Genomic DNA, 12,367 nt, shown 5'->3' with positions numbered 1-12,367 from the left:
CCTGTATCGTGAGAAGTTCTTGTCTGTAGAAAAAAAAAAACAATCTATATTCAAACTAAATGTATGCATCTGTGATCTACTGATTGGGGATGAAATCTAAGGGCCACAGATGCATTTGATATTAATTCCAAGCTTCATCTAGCAACAATCTCATCCTCTCAAGTGAAGAAGTTAGAAAACATTTCCCCCCAAGATCCCGTTAATTTCATTACCTGCTAATGGAAAAAGTGGATGGGTTAGGCCTAATTTAAATTAGCTAAATCCCTTCACATTGCTTTTTCAGGGAAATGAGCAAAAAGAAGAACCCCAGTCTGAAATCTATAAAGGTATTCTTCACAGTTTTGTACAGATGGCAGTTTCATCAACAAGAAACAGCGTAGTGCAATGAGGTGTCGGGATACCTGGTTTCCAGTCCTGGTTTTACCATTCAGTAGCTATGGGGTGTTTGGAAGGTTGTTGAGGTTCTCTGGGCCTTCATTTGTTCACATTTTCCAAATAGAGAACTATGTTTGTTGGTCTTGCTTTGCTTTGTTCCCATAATGGCTTTTAAACTCAGTTATAGAAATGTGTACAAGGCAGAAACATTACATTATAAAACTAATAATGTCAATGGTATTGTTAATGTTCACTTGCAGTTCTATCTCCTATTTTTATCTCATCATTTCCATGTAGGGAACTGGTAACACGTCAGCATTGCTATGCAACCTAGACAGTTCAGTGGCACGGGCAAATATGAGCTTGACTGTCCCGTATTAATACCCACTGATGCAATTAATCAAGCTGGAAAAGGTTCCTGGGAAAACAAATGGCTACAAGGGTAAAGTGGCATGGGTCTGCTTCACAATGGTTTCCAGGCAGCCCTCTTAGTTGGTGCCAGATGAGTGACCAAATCAGGATTCAGCAAATTTTCCTATAAAAGTCCAGATAAAAAATATTTCAGGATTTGCAGGTCTTTGTCAAAGCTATTCAACTCTGCCATTACTACCCAAAAGTAGGTATAGGCAACATGTAAGTAAATGAGTATGGCTGTATTCCAATGAAACTTTATTTATGGTCGCTGATATGTGAATTTCATATAATTTTTATACATCACAAAATATTATTATTTTCTGAGTTTTTTTTATGTTTTTATTTATTTTTGAGACAGAGAGAGAGACAGAGCATGAGCAGGGGAGGGACAGAGAGAGAGACACAGAATCCAAAGCAGGCTCTAGGCTCTGAGTTGTCAGCACAGAGCCCGATGTGGGGCTCAAACTCACAGACTGTGAGATCATGACCTGAGCTGAAGTTGGATGCTTAACCAACTGAGCCATGCAGGCACCCCAAAATATTATTATTTTGATTTTTATTTCAATTATTTAAAAATGTGAAGACCATTCTTAGCTCTTGAGTGTACAAAAGCAGGTGTTGGCTGGAATTTGGCCCAAGAACTTTAGTTTGCCAATTTCCAAATGAATGTTAGGAAATTAGACAGGTTTTTCATTTGGACTCTGTTGAGATGTCTATTTGGGTTACATTTTGCTGTTATTAATTGTCTGCAGCACCAGTAACCCTCACAATGTATGGTGATTGTGTCCATGGATCAAAGACACTGCACTAAGTAAATACAGTGAGAGAGGGAAAAAAAATCTCAAATGTGGCACTGAAATAAAGACAAGCAGCGGAATGCAGCAAGTCCTAAGCCAGGTGGCAAGTACTCTTATCTCTGATCCTGCCCTTGGCACAGAATCACCACGAGACTAGAGGAAAGATAAAGGCAAGAGTCCAAACACAGTAAAGGCAAGGCCATGCTAATGCCTGCAAATGAAGTGCAGTGTTCTCTCTTAAATAGCTCATCTAATATATCAATAGTCACCAGCTCCCAAACTGGTCTGACAGGTCTTGGAGGCCTCCTGCTCATTGTGGCTAGTAAAATTCTACCAGGTACACTCAGTCTTATCTTTATCCTCCTTTGGAAATTGTAAATACTTATGAAAAGAAAATAACACAAATCACCAATGTTAGCGTTGATCAGGTTATTTTACTCAGGGCTTGGAGCAAACAGCAGGTAGGGTCTAGGGGTGATCAGGCATTCGAGAAGGAGAAAGCAGGTCAACAAGAAGGAAGCACTCAAACTTTGCCAGTTTCTTAGTTCAGGCTAAGTAGATCCTTGTCATTCATTCCGTAGCATTTATTGAGCTCTTGCTCGGGCCAAAGTGCTTGGCAATCAGAACCTTCACCTTCATGATGCTCGCAAACGCAGAAATATGATTGAGACATTCATCCTGTGTTAATAATAGCTAAAATTAAGATAAAAGGTCAACTGAACTCTAGTAAAAAAGCCAAAGTTTACTGATAATTTTGGAAATATCCATTTTCATTCAAAATAACCCATAATGAAATGTGCAGTATAATGATATATTAAGCTTACAGCCTTACAGATTCTTTTCCTTTTTTCCCCCACATTTGTAACCAGAATACATTGGTTATTCAATACTAACATAATGGTTTTAATGGTTAATCACCATGTGTAAGAAAAATATGTAAGAGGAATAATCCCAATTTAAGTTTGGCAAGAATTTCTACCATTTGCTTCACTAATATTTGGTAGTAAGAACAAAGCTCAAGAAATTCTCTGTGGAACGTTCAGCTCATTAAAATACACATCAGTTACCATATTGCCACTAACTGTGTTGGAAAGGCAGGTCAATTGGAAATGCCTAAAAAATAGGGGATAATACTTGGGGTAAAATAAACATTAGAGTCAGATGGGCCCAGATTTGAGTTCCGCCTCAGGTATCTAACAATAGTGTCACCTCAGACAAGTGATGTCCACTCCTCAAGCCTTAGGGTCCTCACCTGTCAAACAGGGGTAGGAATTCTACCCATGGGTTTGTTGTGATCATTCCAGACACACTGTCTGTAAGAAGACTTAGGACAGCATCCAGAACAGAACAAGTTTCCAATCATGGCCAATTTTAAGAGACATATTATGCTGATCTCTACTTGAAGGCCTTGAAAAGTCAGAACGGAGCCCATGTAATTGGCTTTCTGGTAAACTGAGGTTACACAGCGATCCCCCTTCCTCAATCACTGTGAGACCTGGATTCACTTTCTTACTTCACTAAGCAAGCCTAGAGGGATATATTTAGGGATTTTTTTTTTTTTTTTTTTTTTGTAACTGAGGACCCAGCAATGACTGTGTCTAGAGTTGAATGCTGTCATCTACTAGCTATATGACCTTGCAAGTTTTTAACCCTTTAAATGCCTCATTCCTCTGTCTTTAAAATAAGAATACCTAATTGATGGGGTGCCTGGGTGGCGCAGTCGGTTAAGCGTCCGACTTCAGCCAGGTCACGATCTCGCGGTCCGTGAGTTCGAGCCCCGCGTCAGGCTCTGGGCTGATGGCTCAGAGCCTGGAGCCTGTTTCCGATTCTGTGTCTCCCTCTCTCTCTGCCCCTCCCCCGTTCATCCTCTGTCTCTCTCTATCCCCAAAAAAATAAATTAATAAAAAAGAAAAAAAGAATACCTAATTGTTAAGCTCTTAGGGTTGTTGTATGGAAATATATATGTATAGAAACATATATACACACATACGTACATATACACAAAGCTTAGCAACAGTAATAACCCTACTGGAGTTTGTAAGTATTAGCCATTATGATTAACATTAACATCTGGGACATTGGAAAAAATACTGAAGCTAAAAGATTGAGAAAGTGTAAGGGAGTTGGCAAAATGGATGGAGAAAGCAAGATTTATTTACTTAAGAATTATAATTGAGTACTATACTGTACCAGGCACTGTTCTATTTTTGGTTACCTTTCTTCTAGGTGAGAGGAGACACATCTAAGCTGTACTTTCAAAGTTATTTGTTTCTTTTTTAAAATTTAAATAAATCTCTATTGTAGAGTTATGCTATGGCCATTTGCCTCTTTCTCCTAAAAATCTAAAGGGAGAGAAAAACAATTTAGTCTGCCAGAATTTTCTTCTTAGTTGTGGCCCTATTATAGGTGTGTGCCTTTGGTTAGTTCTGTAGGAGACCTCTCATCTCTCACCTCTCACCTTAGATTCTTCATGAAGGCTGAACCATCGTTGCTATGTCCTTTGTGAAGCCCAGAAAGGAATCCTTGCACATGGAAGCTGCACTCAAATGTACTTTATATGAAGGATCTACCATCCTACTTAAGGCTAGAGGTAGCTATGGGCCAAGAAGAAACTTAGTTTTTAAAAACCCAAACCCTGAGTTGCTATGACAGACTCATAATGCTGGGAGTATGAACACCAGCCTATGTTAACTAACAGCAGGAGAGTCAGTCTTTAAAGAAACCGTCAATTTGGTTATCGTTTTCTTTCTTCTTTCTTTCTTTCTTTCTTTCTTTCTTTCTTTCTTTCTCTTTCTTTCTTTCTTTCTTTCTTCCTTTCTTTTTCTTTCTTTCTTTCTTCCTTTCTTTTTCTTTCTTTCTTTCTTTCTTTCTTCCTTTCTTCCTCTCTTTCAGGGCTGAGGAGAGGTAGAGGTGAGGAGAATTATAATATGTTTAACTCAAATTAGTATTCAAGACTTAAAATATCTCTTTTTGCTAGAGATGAATAAAAAGTGAAATCTGAAAATGAATGTTCCAGGATTAAGATGGGTACTGATTTCCTAACAATAAAAGCCACTGGACTTGGACTTCTTTGGATGTAGGCTCTGGGGACTGCAAGAGTCACCCTCTAAGGTTCTGCGAATAAAGGACCCCTTCATCCTTATCTGTCCTGTGGTAGCAGCAGGAGCACAGGGTCCCGCCCTCCTAGTTTATAGCTGCTCGCTTTCTGGTGACCTGTACGGCCACTTGCCAGAGCACTGCTCCTTCCTTTCCCACATAAAGGACTCTTCCCAACATCACCTTCTCCCCCAGGCTGGAGGAAATTTCCTAGATTTTGGTTTAAACACATCAAAATATAAAAGAGCTAGTTATACCCTTCCATCAGAAAAACGATTCTTATTTTCTCACACTTACATAGTGAGGTAAACCAATTAAATGTTTTCCACAGAATAAGGAAGATCTGCCTTATTCTTTCCTGCAAATAACAATCAAACTATCTGAGTTTGGGGTGGGGGGAGAAAAAAGTCATCTCTGGAGATCTCTGGCTAAGCATTTGCTCACGACAACTAAAAGGTACCTCCAGCTGACCTGGAAGAATTCAATTTTGGGAAATTCTAACCATATACTAGCTACCACGGGCTCAGAATACATTTTACCATACTTGTTTTCAAAAACAGAAAAGACCGGTTTGTGGTTTATCATTTCTCCTCGGAAAGGTTGCATTAAATCAAAAGGGTAACTTGACATCCATGACATCCTAACATTGAAAAAATATGCTATAGAACCTTTCCTTAAAGTCCCAACAGAAACCAGATTGCGACTATCCATTTACATGCAAGTGACTCCATTCTGGAAAGTAAGGGAGGGGTAGTATGGGTATTTTAAACAAGTGAGTAGATCTAGTTGGTTTTACTATGGTAAGTAGTCAAACCCCAGTAGGGGAAGGACTAGAGAGCAAGGTCAGCAAGTTAGAGGCTGTTTCTCTGGGAAGGAAAAAGTTGGAGCAAATCCAAGAGACACTTCAGCAACCACACCTACAGCACACAGTCATCATTCTAATATAGGTCTCATGGTTGAGGGAAAAGGGCAGGCAGATAAAGAAAATTACACTGATCCTACGATGTAGGGGAAGAAAGCTGTACCCTCCTTTCCTTCTTGGTTCTTCGTCTGGTCTAATAATTAAATTGACACAATACGGATTAACAGGAGAAAAATAACTTCAGTATTGTATGCACTGAAGCCCCAAAGATAGATGACTCAGAGAAGTGGCCAAGCAGGCAGCTTTTACATCTTTTAGACAAAGAAACAATTATTTCTGAAGATTTGACAAAACAAAGGAATATGGGCGTGGGGTAGCAAATTAAGGAAGAAGTGACAAAGTTTGTGTATACAGCCTTCTCAGCCTCGAATTCCTTATCTCTGGTGATAAGGATGCCTTCTACCGTCTTTGTATAGGAACGCTACCCTCACATGGGAGCCTTACTTCCTACTTCAGGGGAATATGGAGGTCAGAGTGTCTTTCCTGCACTGGCTGTTTCCTAAATAACTTTAATTCAAAATAATCAATATGCCAAAGTGGTATATTTTGGGGTGGTGTATTTTGCTCCCCTCAATATTCTCCAAAAATAAGAAAAAGTAGCCGTTGGCTCTAAATATCGCTGCGTGCATCCAAGATACAATAGGATCAGGGAGGTCAGAGCTGCTAACTGCATGGAAAGAGGCCAGGAAAGGCCTTGCCACAGAGTGCCTAAGCCCATCATTGAAGGAATAGGAATTCATTAGGCAGACAAGAAAGACTTTTCTGACAGGAGGCCATAAGAAACTATGTTCTGTTTTAGGAACCCAAGTCAGAAGGTGGGATGTGGCAGATCATAAAAGAATTTCATGTTAGTTCTGTTTGGTTAGCAGTTCTCTTCAGTCAGGAGAAACAGAATTTTGACAGCTTATGCCAAAGAAATTAGGGAAAAGGAGAAGACAATTAACTAAAAGAATGTGGATAACATACAGAAGCAAAGGAAACATTAAATAAGCGTGTCTTTGAAAGAATCCAAGACAGCCGAAGGGATCCAGGTAATGGTTGCGAAGGACAATCTTCCTAGAGTGCCTTAATCTATAATACATGTCAGCAACAGCTTGAAACAAACCACTTCCAACTACTTTCAATCTTTCCTTCTCTTTATTGAAAATTTCCAGGAGAAAATTGGCCTATCTTGACCGGGAGAGCAGAGAGCTTCTTGAACAGCAGTCCTACAAAGCCTACAGGCCCTGGAATCTGGATCTGCAAACTAATAGTTGTATGGCTCCCAGGAGAACCGAGGGTGGATATTCCACAGGCAAAAAAAGACCCATGAGAGGCCTGCGTGCTCTGTCAAGGAGTTTGGACTTTATCCTATAGGCAGAGGGAAGCCACTGGGGGATGTAAGGATGGAGGTGACCCATGTTTATGTTCTCTTTGGGAACACAAGACACTGTGGAACTGTAACAAATAAGATCATAAAATGAGTGTCATGTGGTTTTGTGTGTAGGTTACCATATATAAATACAAATCCTCATGACATTTATTGGCAGACACTATCTCAGGATGTTAGAAAGAGGAGTAAACTTAGAAATCATTGAATGAATCCAACTTCATTCTACAGGTAACTATACAGAGACTCAGCATCTGTGCCTTTCCTTGGGTCACAAGTCTACTTATCAGCATTCAGGATTTGGGACTAATTTTCTTCAATCATCAATGCCATCCCATCAAGCTGTTATGGAAAAAAAAACCCATTTAAAAATATCATTCTTCATGAAAGTATTGTGCTCTAATACAGATTCTGTGGTGCGTTTCATTATGTCTTTATAATATATAATATAGGGCATTTCCCTCACCATTATTAGAATACTTAAGACATAATGGTGCCTTCCACTATCTTTCACTGTTTTATTTATTTAGCCAGGAGCTAGTAAGTATCAGGCACTGTACTGACTGAAGGCACAGAGACAGTAGTAATGACATTGCTAATAATGACATGAAGGATAATAATGGCCATTATTTACATAACACTTACTTGGTGCCAGACAATATTTTCAGTGTTCTTCATATAGTAATTCATTTAATCATCATAAAAACTGGTAGGCTGGAATGGGGAGTGATTATTTATGGGTTCAGGATTTCTTTTTGGGACGATAAAGATGTTCTAAAACTAAATCGTGGGCATGGTTTCACCAACTGTAAATATGCTAGAAAACACTGACTTGTACATTAAATGGGTGAATTTTATGATATGTGAATTTCAATAAGGCTGTTAAAAAACAGTAAAATCCAAGACATAGATCATGCAGATAGTAATTTGAGGCACACAGAGGTTATATCATTTATCGAAGGCCACAAAGCTACTAAGTGACAGGACTGGGATTTCCCATACAGGTAGTCAAAAAGGCAGAGTCCTGGGGCGCCTGGGTGGCGCAGTCGGTTAAGCGTCCGACTTTAGCCAGGTCACGATCTCGCGGTCCGCGAGTTTGAGCCCCGCGTCGGGCTCTGGGCTCTGGGCTGATGGCTCAGAGCCTGGAGCCTGTTTCCGATTCTGTGTCTCCCTCTCTCTCTGCCCCTCCCCCGTTCATGCTCTGTCTCTCTCTGTCCCAAAAATAAATAAATGTTGAAAAAAAAATTAAAAAAAAAAAAAAGGCAGAGTCCATACACTAAATACTATACAGTCCTTGACCTGAAAGAACTCACAATCTGGGGCATCTTTAGAAACATGAGGCATAAACATCTTGCCCTTGTATCTAAATTATGCAGATCCATTAAACACACACTCAGAGAAAAAGGAGAAGTACACAAAGGAAAGCCGATAGCTGACAGAATGCCAAATATCTGTTGATGCATCGTGTCTAAAGCCTGATTCTGCTCCTGATGATGCTGATGAATCAGGAAAAAGTATCAAAAAATAAGCTACATTGGAAAAGAGGATGAAAAGGGAGGTTTCTCACTGTCCATTAACATAACAAGCTAAAGCTTCCCTGTGTGTGTGTGTGTGTGCCTGTGCATGCGTAGGCATTTGACCACTCGGGGGTGTGTGTGTGTGTCTGCCGGAAAATTCCCCTCCCAAAAGGCATGCCGGTTCTCCATCATATACCCGGAACCTGGTGGGGCACCTGGGAGATAAACGGATGATGATGAATGAATGACTCTCAGCTAGTTAAAGAATAGCTTAAACTGATCTCCAACTTCCTGGACTTTAGAGTGGCTCGAATCTAGACCATAACTAAGGGAAAAGATCTGCACTGGAGGCGGGCAGGCATTAAATGACTATTAGTCACTTGGTGAGTGCGTGGTTTAATGAGATCACAGCTCCAAGCCTTTATAGGTCTGGTTCTCACAGAAAATCCTTTTGAAGAACACAAACTATCATTGTGTTGAAAAATGTATTTAACCGGTTATGAAAAGGACCGGGTAAGAGAAAATGGGTGGTTGAGCTCAAAATCTATTCTACTGCAAAAACAAAAAAAACAGCAAAACTCAGTACATTCCTAGCAACAGTGATCTAAGAGCAAAGCATTTTCCTCAGCGTACACTCAACCTATTAATACAACCAAGATGCAGCAAGCAGGAATAGAAGATACCTAAACCAGAGTGCAGTGCCCACATTTCAGTTCCACAAAGGGGCAGACGTTGCTCAAAATTTTTCTCAAGAACATTAATGCTCAAGGACTCTGCTAACTGCTGGATAAATAAGTCATGACCTCTTGTGCTGAAGGAATTCACAGAACAGGTGTTTCTACCTCCTCCAAATTTTTAGAATTTCTGTGTTATCACTTAGTTGAATATTCTTCACATTGGGTAACAAATTATGAATGTGACATTCCCCAGACCCCAAACAGGATTCTTCTCATCTTATGAAAAACCAAAAGAGCTATGTGAAAACTACTAAGGTCGATTTTCTTACTCGAGTTCAAACAAACAAAAAAATACTAGTTATCATTTAAATGACAGAGCAAATAAATTTTAAATAAGGTAACAAATACCAAATAATTCCTATTTAGTAGCTTTTTAACATTTAAAGAAAAACGATATACTTTCTTCTCGGATCTAATTCCTCCATCTGCCACAAACTTTATTTATTTACTTTTTTAGGTTTATTTATTTTGGGAGACAGCGTGCAGAGGAGGGGCAGAGAGAGAGAAGGAGAAAGAGAATCCCAGGCAAGTTCCATGCTGTCAGCGTAAAGCCTGATGCGGGGCTGGAACACAGGAACCGTGAGATCAGGACCTGAGTCGAAACCAAGAGTCATCCGACTGAGCCACCCAGGCGCCCCCATCTGCCACAAACTTTAGACATTCTTCTGTTGGCTTGCTTATTGTATGTACCACAGGCTGGGGAACGAAGTGGTTAAGAGCTAGAATGTTCATACAGTATATTATCCAAATCACAGCACTTCTGCGAGTGAATAAAATCACAATAATTACATTGAGGCAACAGAAGTAACCTGGGACCGTCCCAGGCAAACTGAGGCATATTGTCACCCTATTAAAAGCTTCTGCTCTGATGTCAGAATTTGATGCTGGGCAGGGAGAAACAATTGAAAGCTTTTGAATAGTGTTGTTAAATGACCATAACTTCAGGAAGTTTAGTACCGAAGTGAGTTTTGGCCGGAACAGACCGGAAAGAGACTGAGGATAGGAAAGCCCATGAAAACGTTCTTAGGGTGCTAGGAAAGAAACAATAAGAGGCCCAGCGAGGATGGTGTCAATGAAAAGAGAAAACCTATAGGAGACGTCGGCAGTTAAAGAAGTCAAATAGGTTGTACTACTTGTGCAAGTAGTTAAAAAACATTACACACATTTCGAAGGACTTGACAGGTCAACAGGCATAGCAGAGCACCTGATAGTAGGAAAAACCAAGGGAGCTCCGATTCTAGGGAAAAGCTGTTTGCTCCCTATCTGTTCTCATACTTCCTGTTCATGTCAGTGCCAGGCTCACAGGTGTGCGCTTCATGCCAAGGAGTAGGGGAGCCCTCCACAGACCGCTTGCTACCATGTAAAGCGTAGGTAAGCCAAGAGCTTCCTTCACTGGTAGGGTAATAAAATGCCACCAACAATTGCTCCAGACACCACTTGGTGGCACCAGTACCCTGAAATGATTGAAATGTAACCTGCTATTCTAGACCTTAAACGGGGAAACTTCGCGCTCATAAAAAAAAGTCTTCGGCCAACCCTCAAGTTCCATTTTTTTCATGATTATCTGACTTCTTCCAGAACTTTCACATCCTCCTTTATCTCAATTAGTGGAAATCCTGAAAACTAGAAGATGAGAATGTTTTATTTTAATGATTTCTTGTTATTTCAAAAATTCCTTTGTAGGCATATACACATATAATTTGCATAAATGTGACCACACCAGATGTTTCTCATGTTAGGCTTTTCCTTTCTTGTTTATTTGCCTCATGCACCACCCCTATAATTCCTCCTTACCCCCTTCCAGACAACCCATTTAACAACCTAGTATGTATCCATTCATGTTTGTTTCCATTACCATATGACATTATACAAATGCATGTACAGACAAGAGAGATATAGACAGAGACAAATGTATACCTATAAAAGTGTTTTAGATCAATGATTTAGAAAATGGGCTCTTATAATTTACTCTTTTATACATCTTGCTTTTCTCCCTCCACAGTATCTGATGGTAATCCTGATAAGCAACTAGTATTGTTCCAATTCACTTTTTTGGGAGGTTGCATATATTCCATGGTATAGACACACATTAATTTATTCAACAACAGTCCGTTATTAAAGGGTACTCACTTGATTTCAAATTTGTTGTTGTTGTTTTGCCACAATACATAATGCTGCTGTGGAAATCTTGCGTTTCTATCCTATATGGTAGTGTTCCTGTCTCTATAAGTTAGATTCGCAAGAGAGGAAGGATGCATTGAAGGGTAAGTATACACTTTCAATTTTAAGAAATGTTGCTAGATTTACATTCAAAAAGGCTCTTTAAAATCCCCATTTCCACCAGCAACATATGAAAGTGCCCTTTTCCTCACATCTCCACTAGTGATGTGCAATGTTGCTTTTTTCTTTTGCCAGCCTGATGAATATAAAGTGAGATAACATCATTATTTAACTTTTTGTTTTCCCAGCTAGTTGTGATTTTGAGCATCCTTCCAGGTGTTTTAGACATTCTGATTTGATTCTTCACAGCTCTTGCCCAAAGCAAGGATATTTTACAGGGGGTTTTGCTTAGTAAATAAGCTATAAAAATATTGCTAAAATATTATAGAAAATAGAAAAATAGGTTTTATCATGGTCGCCATTATCTATATTTGATATCTAACCCCAAAAGCACTTGGGTGCTCGCTTCAGCAGAATCTATACAATGAAATTAGAACAATACAGAGAAGATTAGCATGGCCTCTGTGCAAGGATTACATGCATATTCGTAAAGCATTCCCTACTTTAAAAATACATTCATACATACATGCATACATACATAAAAGCACTGGGATGCCAGAAAATAATCTTGTGAGTACTCTTCAATTCTGGAATGTCTACTCTAAGGGCAGATGTTGGCTATTTTTCTCTTCATAAGGAATTGTCTCACTCTGAGTGCTCTGCTTCTGATTGGACATTCTACTGCTGTATATGTTTAAGTAGGAGTTGGTGTTAAATAGAACCAGTCCCATTTATTTGAGTGTCATTCAAAATACTTGCTTTAAAAAAAAAAGAACAAAAATCAGTAGGAAAAGAAATTGTATTTTTAAGCTTCTAAGAAGATTTTATAAACAATGTAGCCCAGAGAACAAAAAACCTCA

General features: G+C 39.4%; 1 non-coding gene across 1 annotated transcript; it reads left to right on the top strand.

Annotated features, from left to right (window-relative positions):
* Positions 1–11,910: 11,910 nt before the first annotated feature.
* On the top strand, positions 11,911–12,014 carry LOC121041180 (U6 spliceosomal RNA). Its single transcript, XR_005795605.1, has one exon. It is a non-coding gene; the product is annotated as a U6 spliceosomal RNA (small nuclear RNA).
* Positions 12,015–12,367: the final 353 nt, after the last annotated feature.

The sequence above is a fragment of the Herpailurus yagouaroundi genome, unplaced genomic scaffold (genome assembly GCF_014898765.1).
Source record: "Herpailurus yagouaroundi ecotype Mexico unplaced genomic scaffold, PumYag 182, whole genome shotgun sequence".
Classification (NCBI taxonomy): domain Eukaryota; kingdom Metazoa; phylum Chordata; class Mammalia; order Carnivora; family Felidae; genus Herpailurus; species Herpailurus yagouaroundi.
Note: the sequence above shows the minus strand (reverse complement) of the source record. Positions and strands in the feature narration are given on the sequence as shown.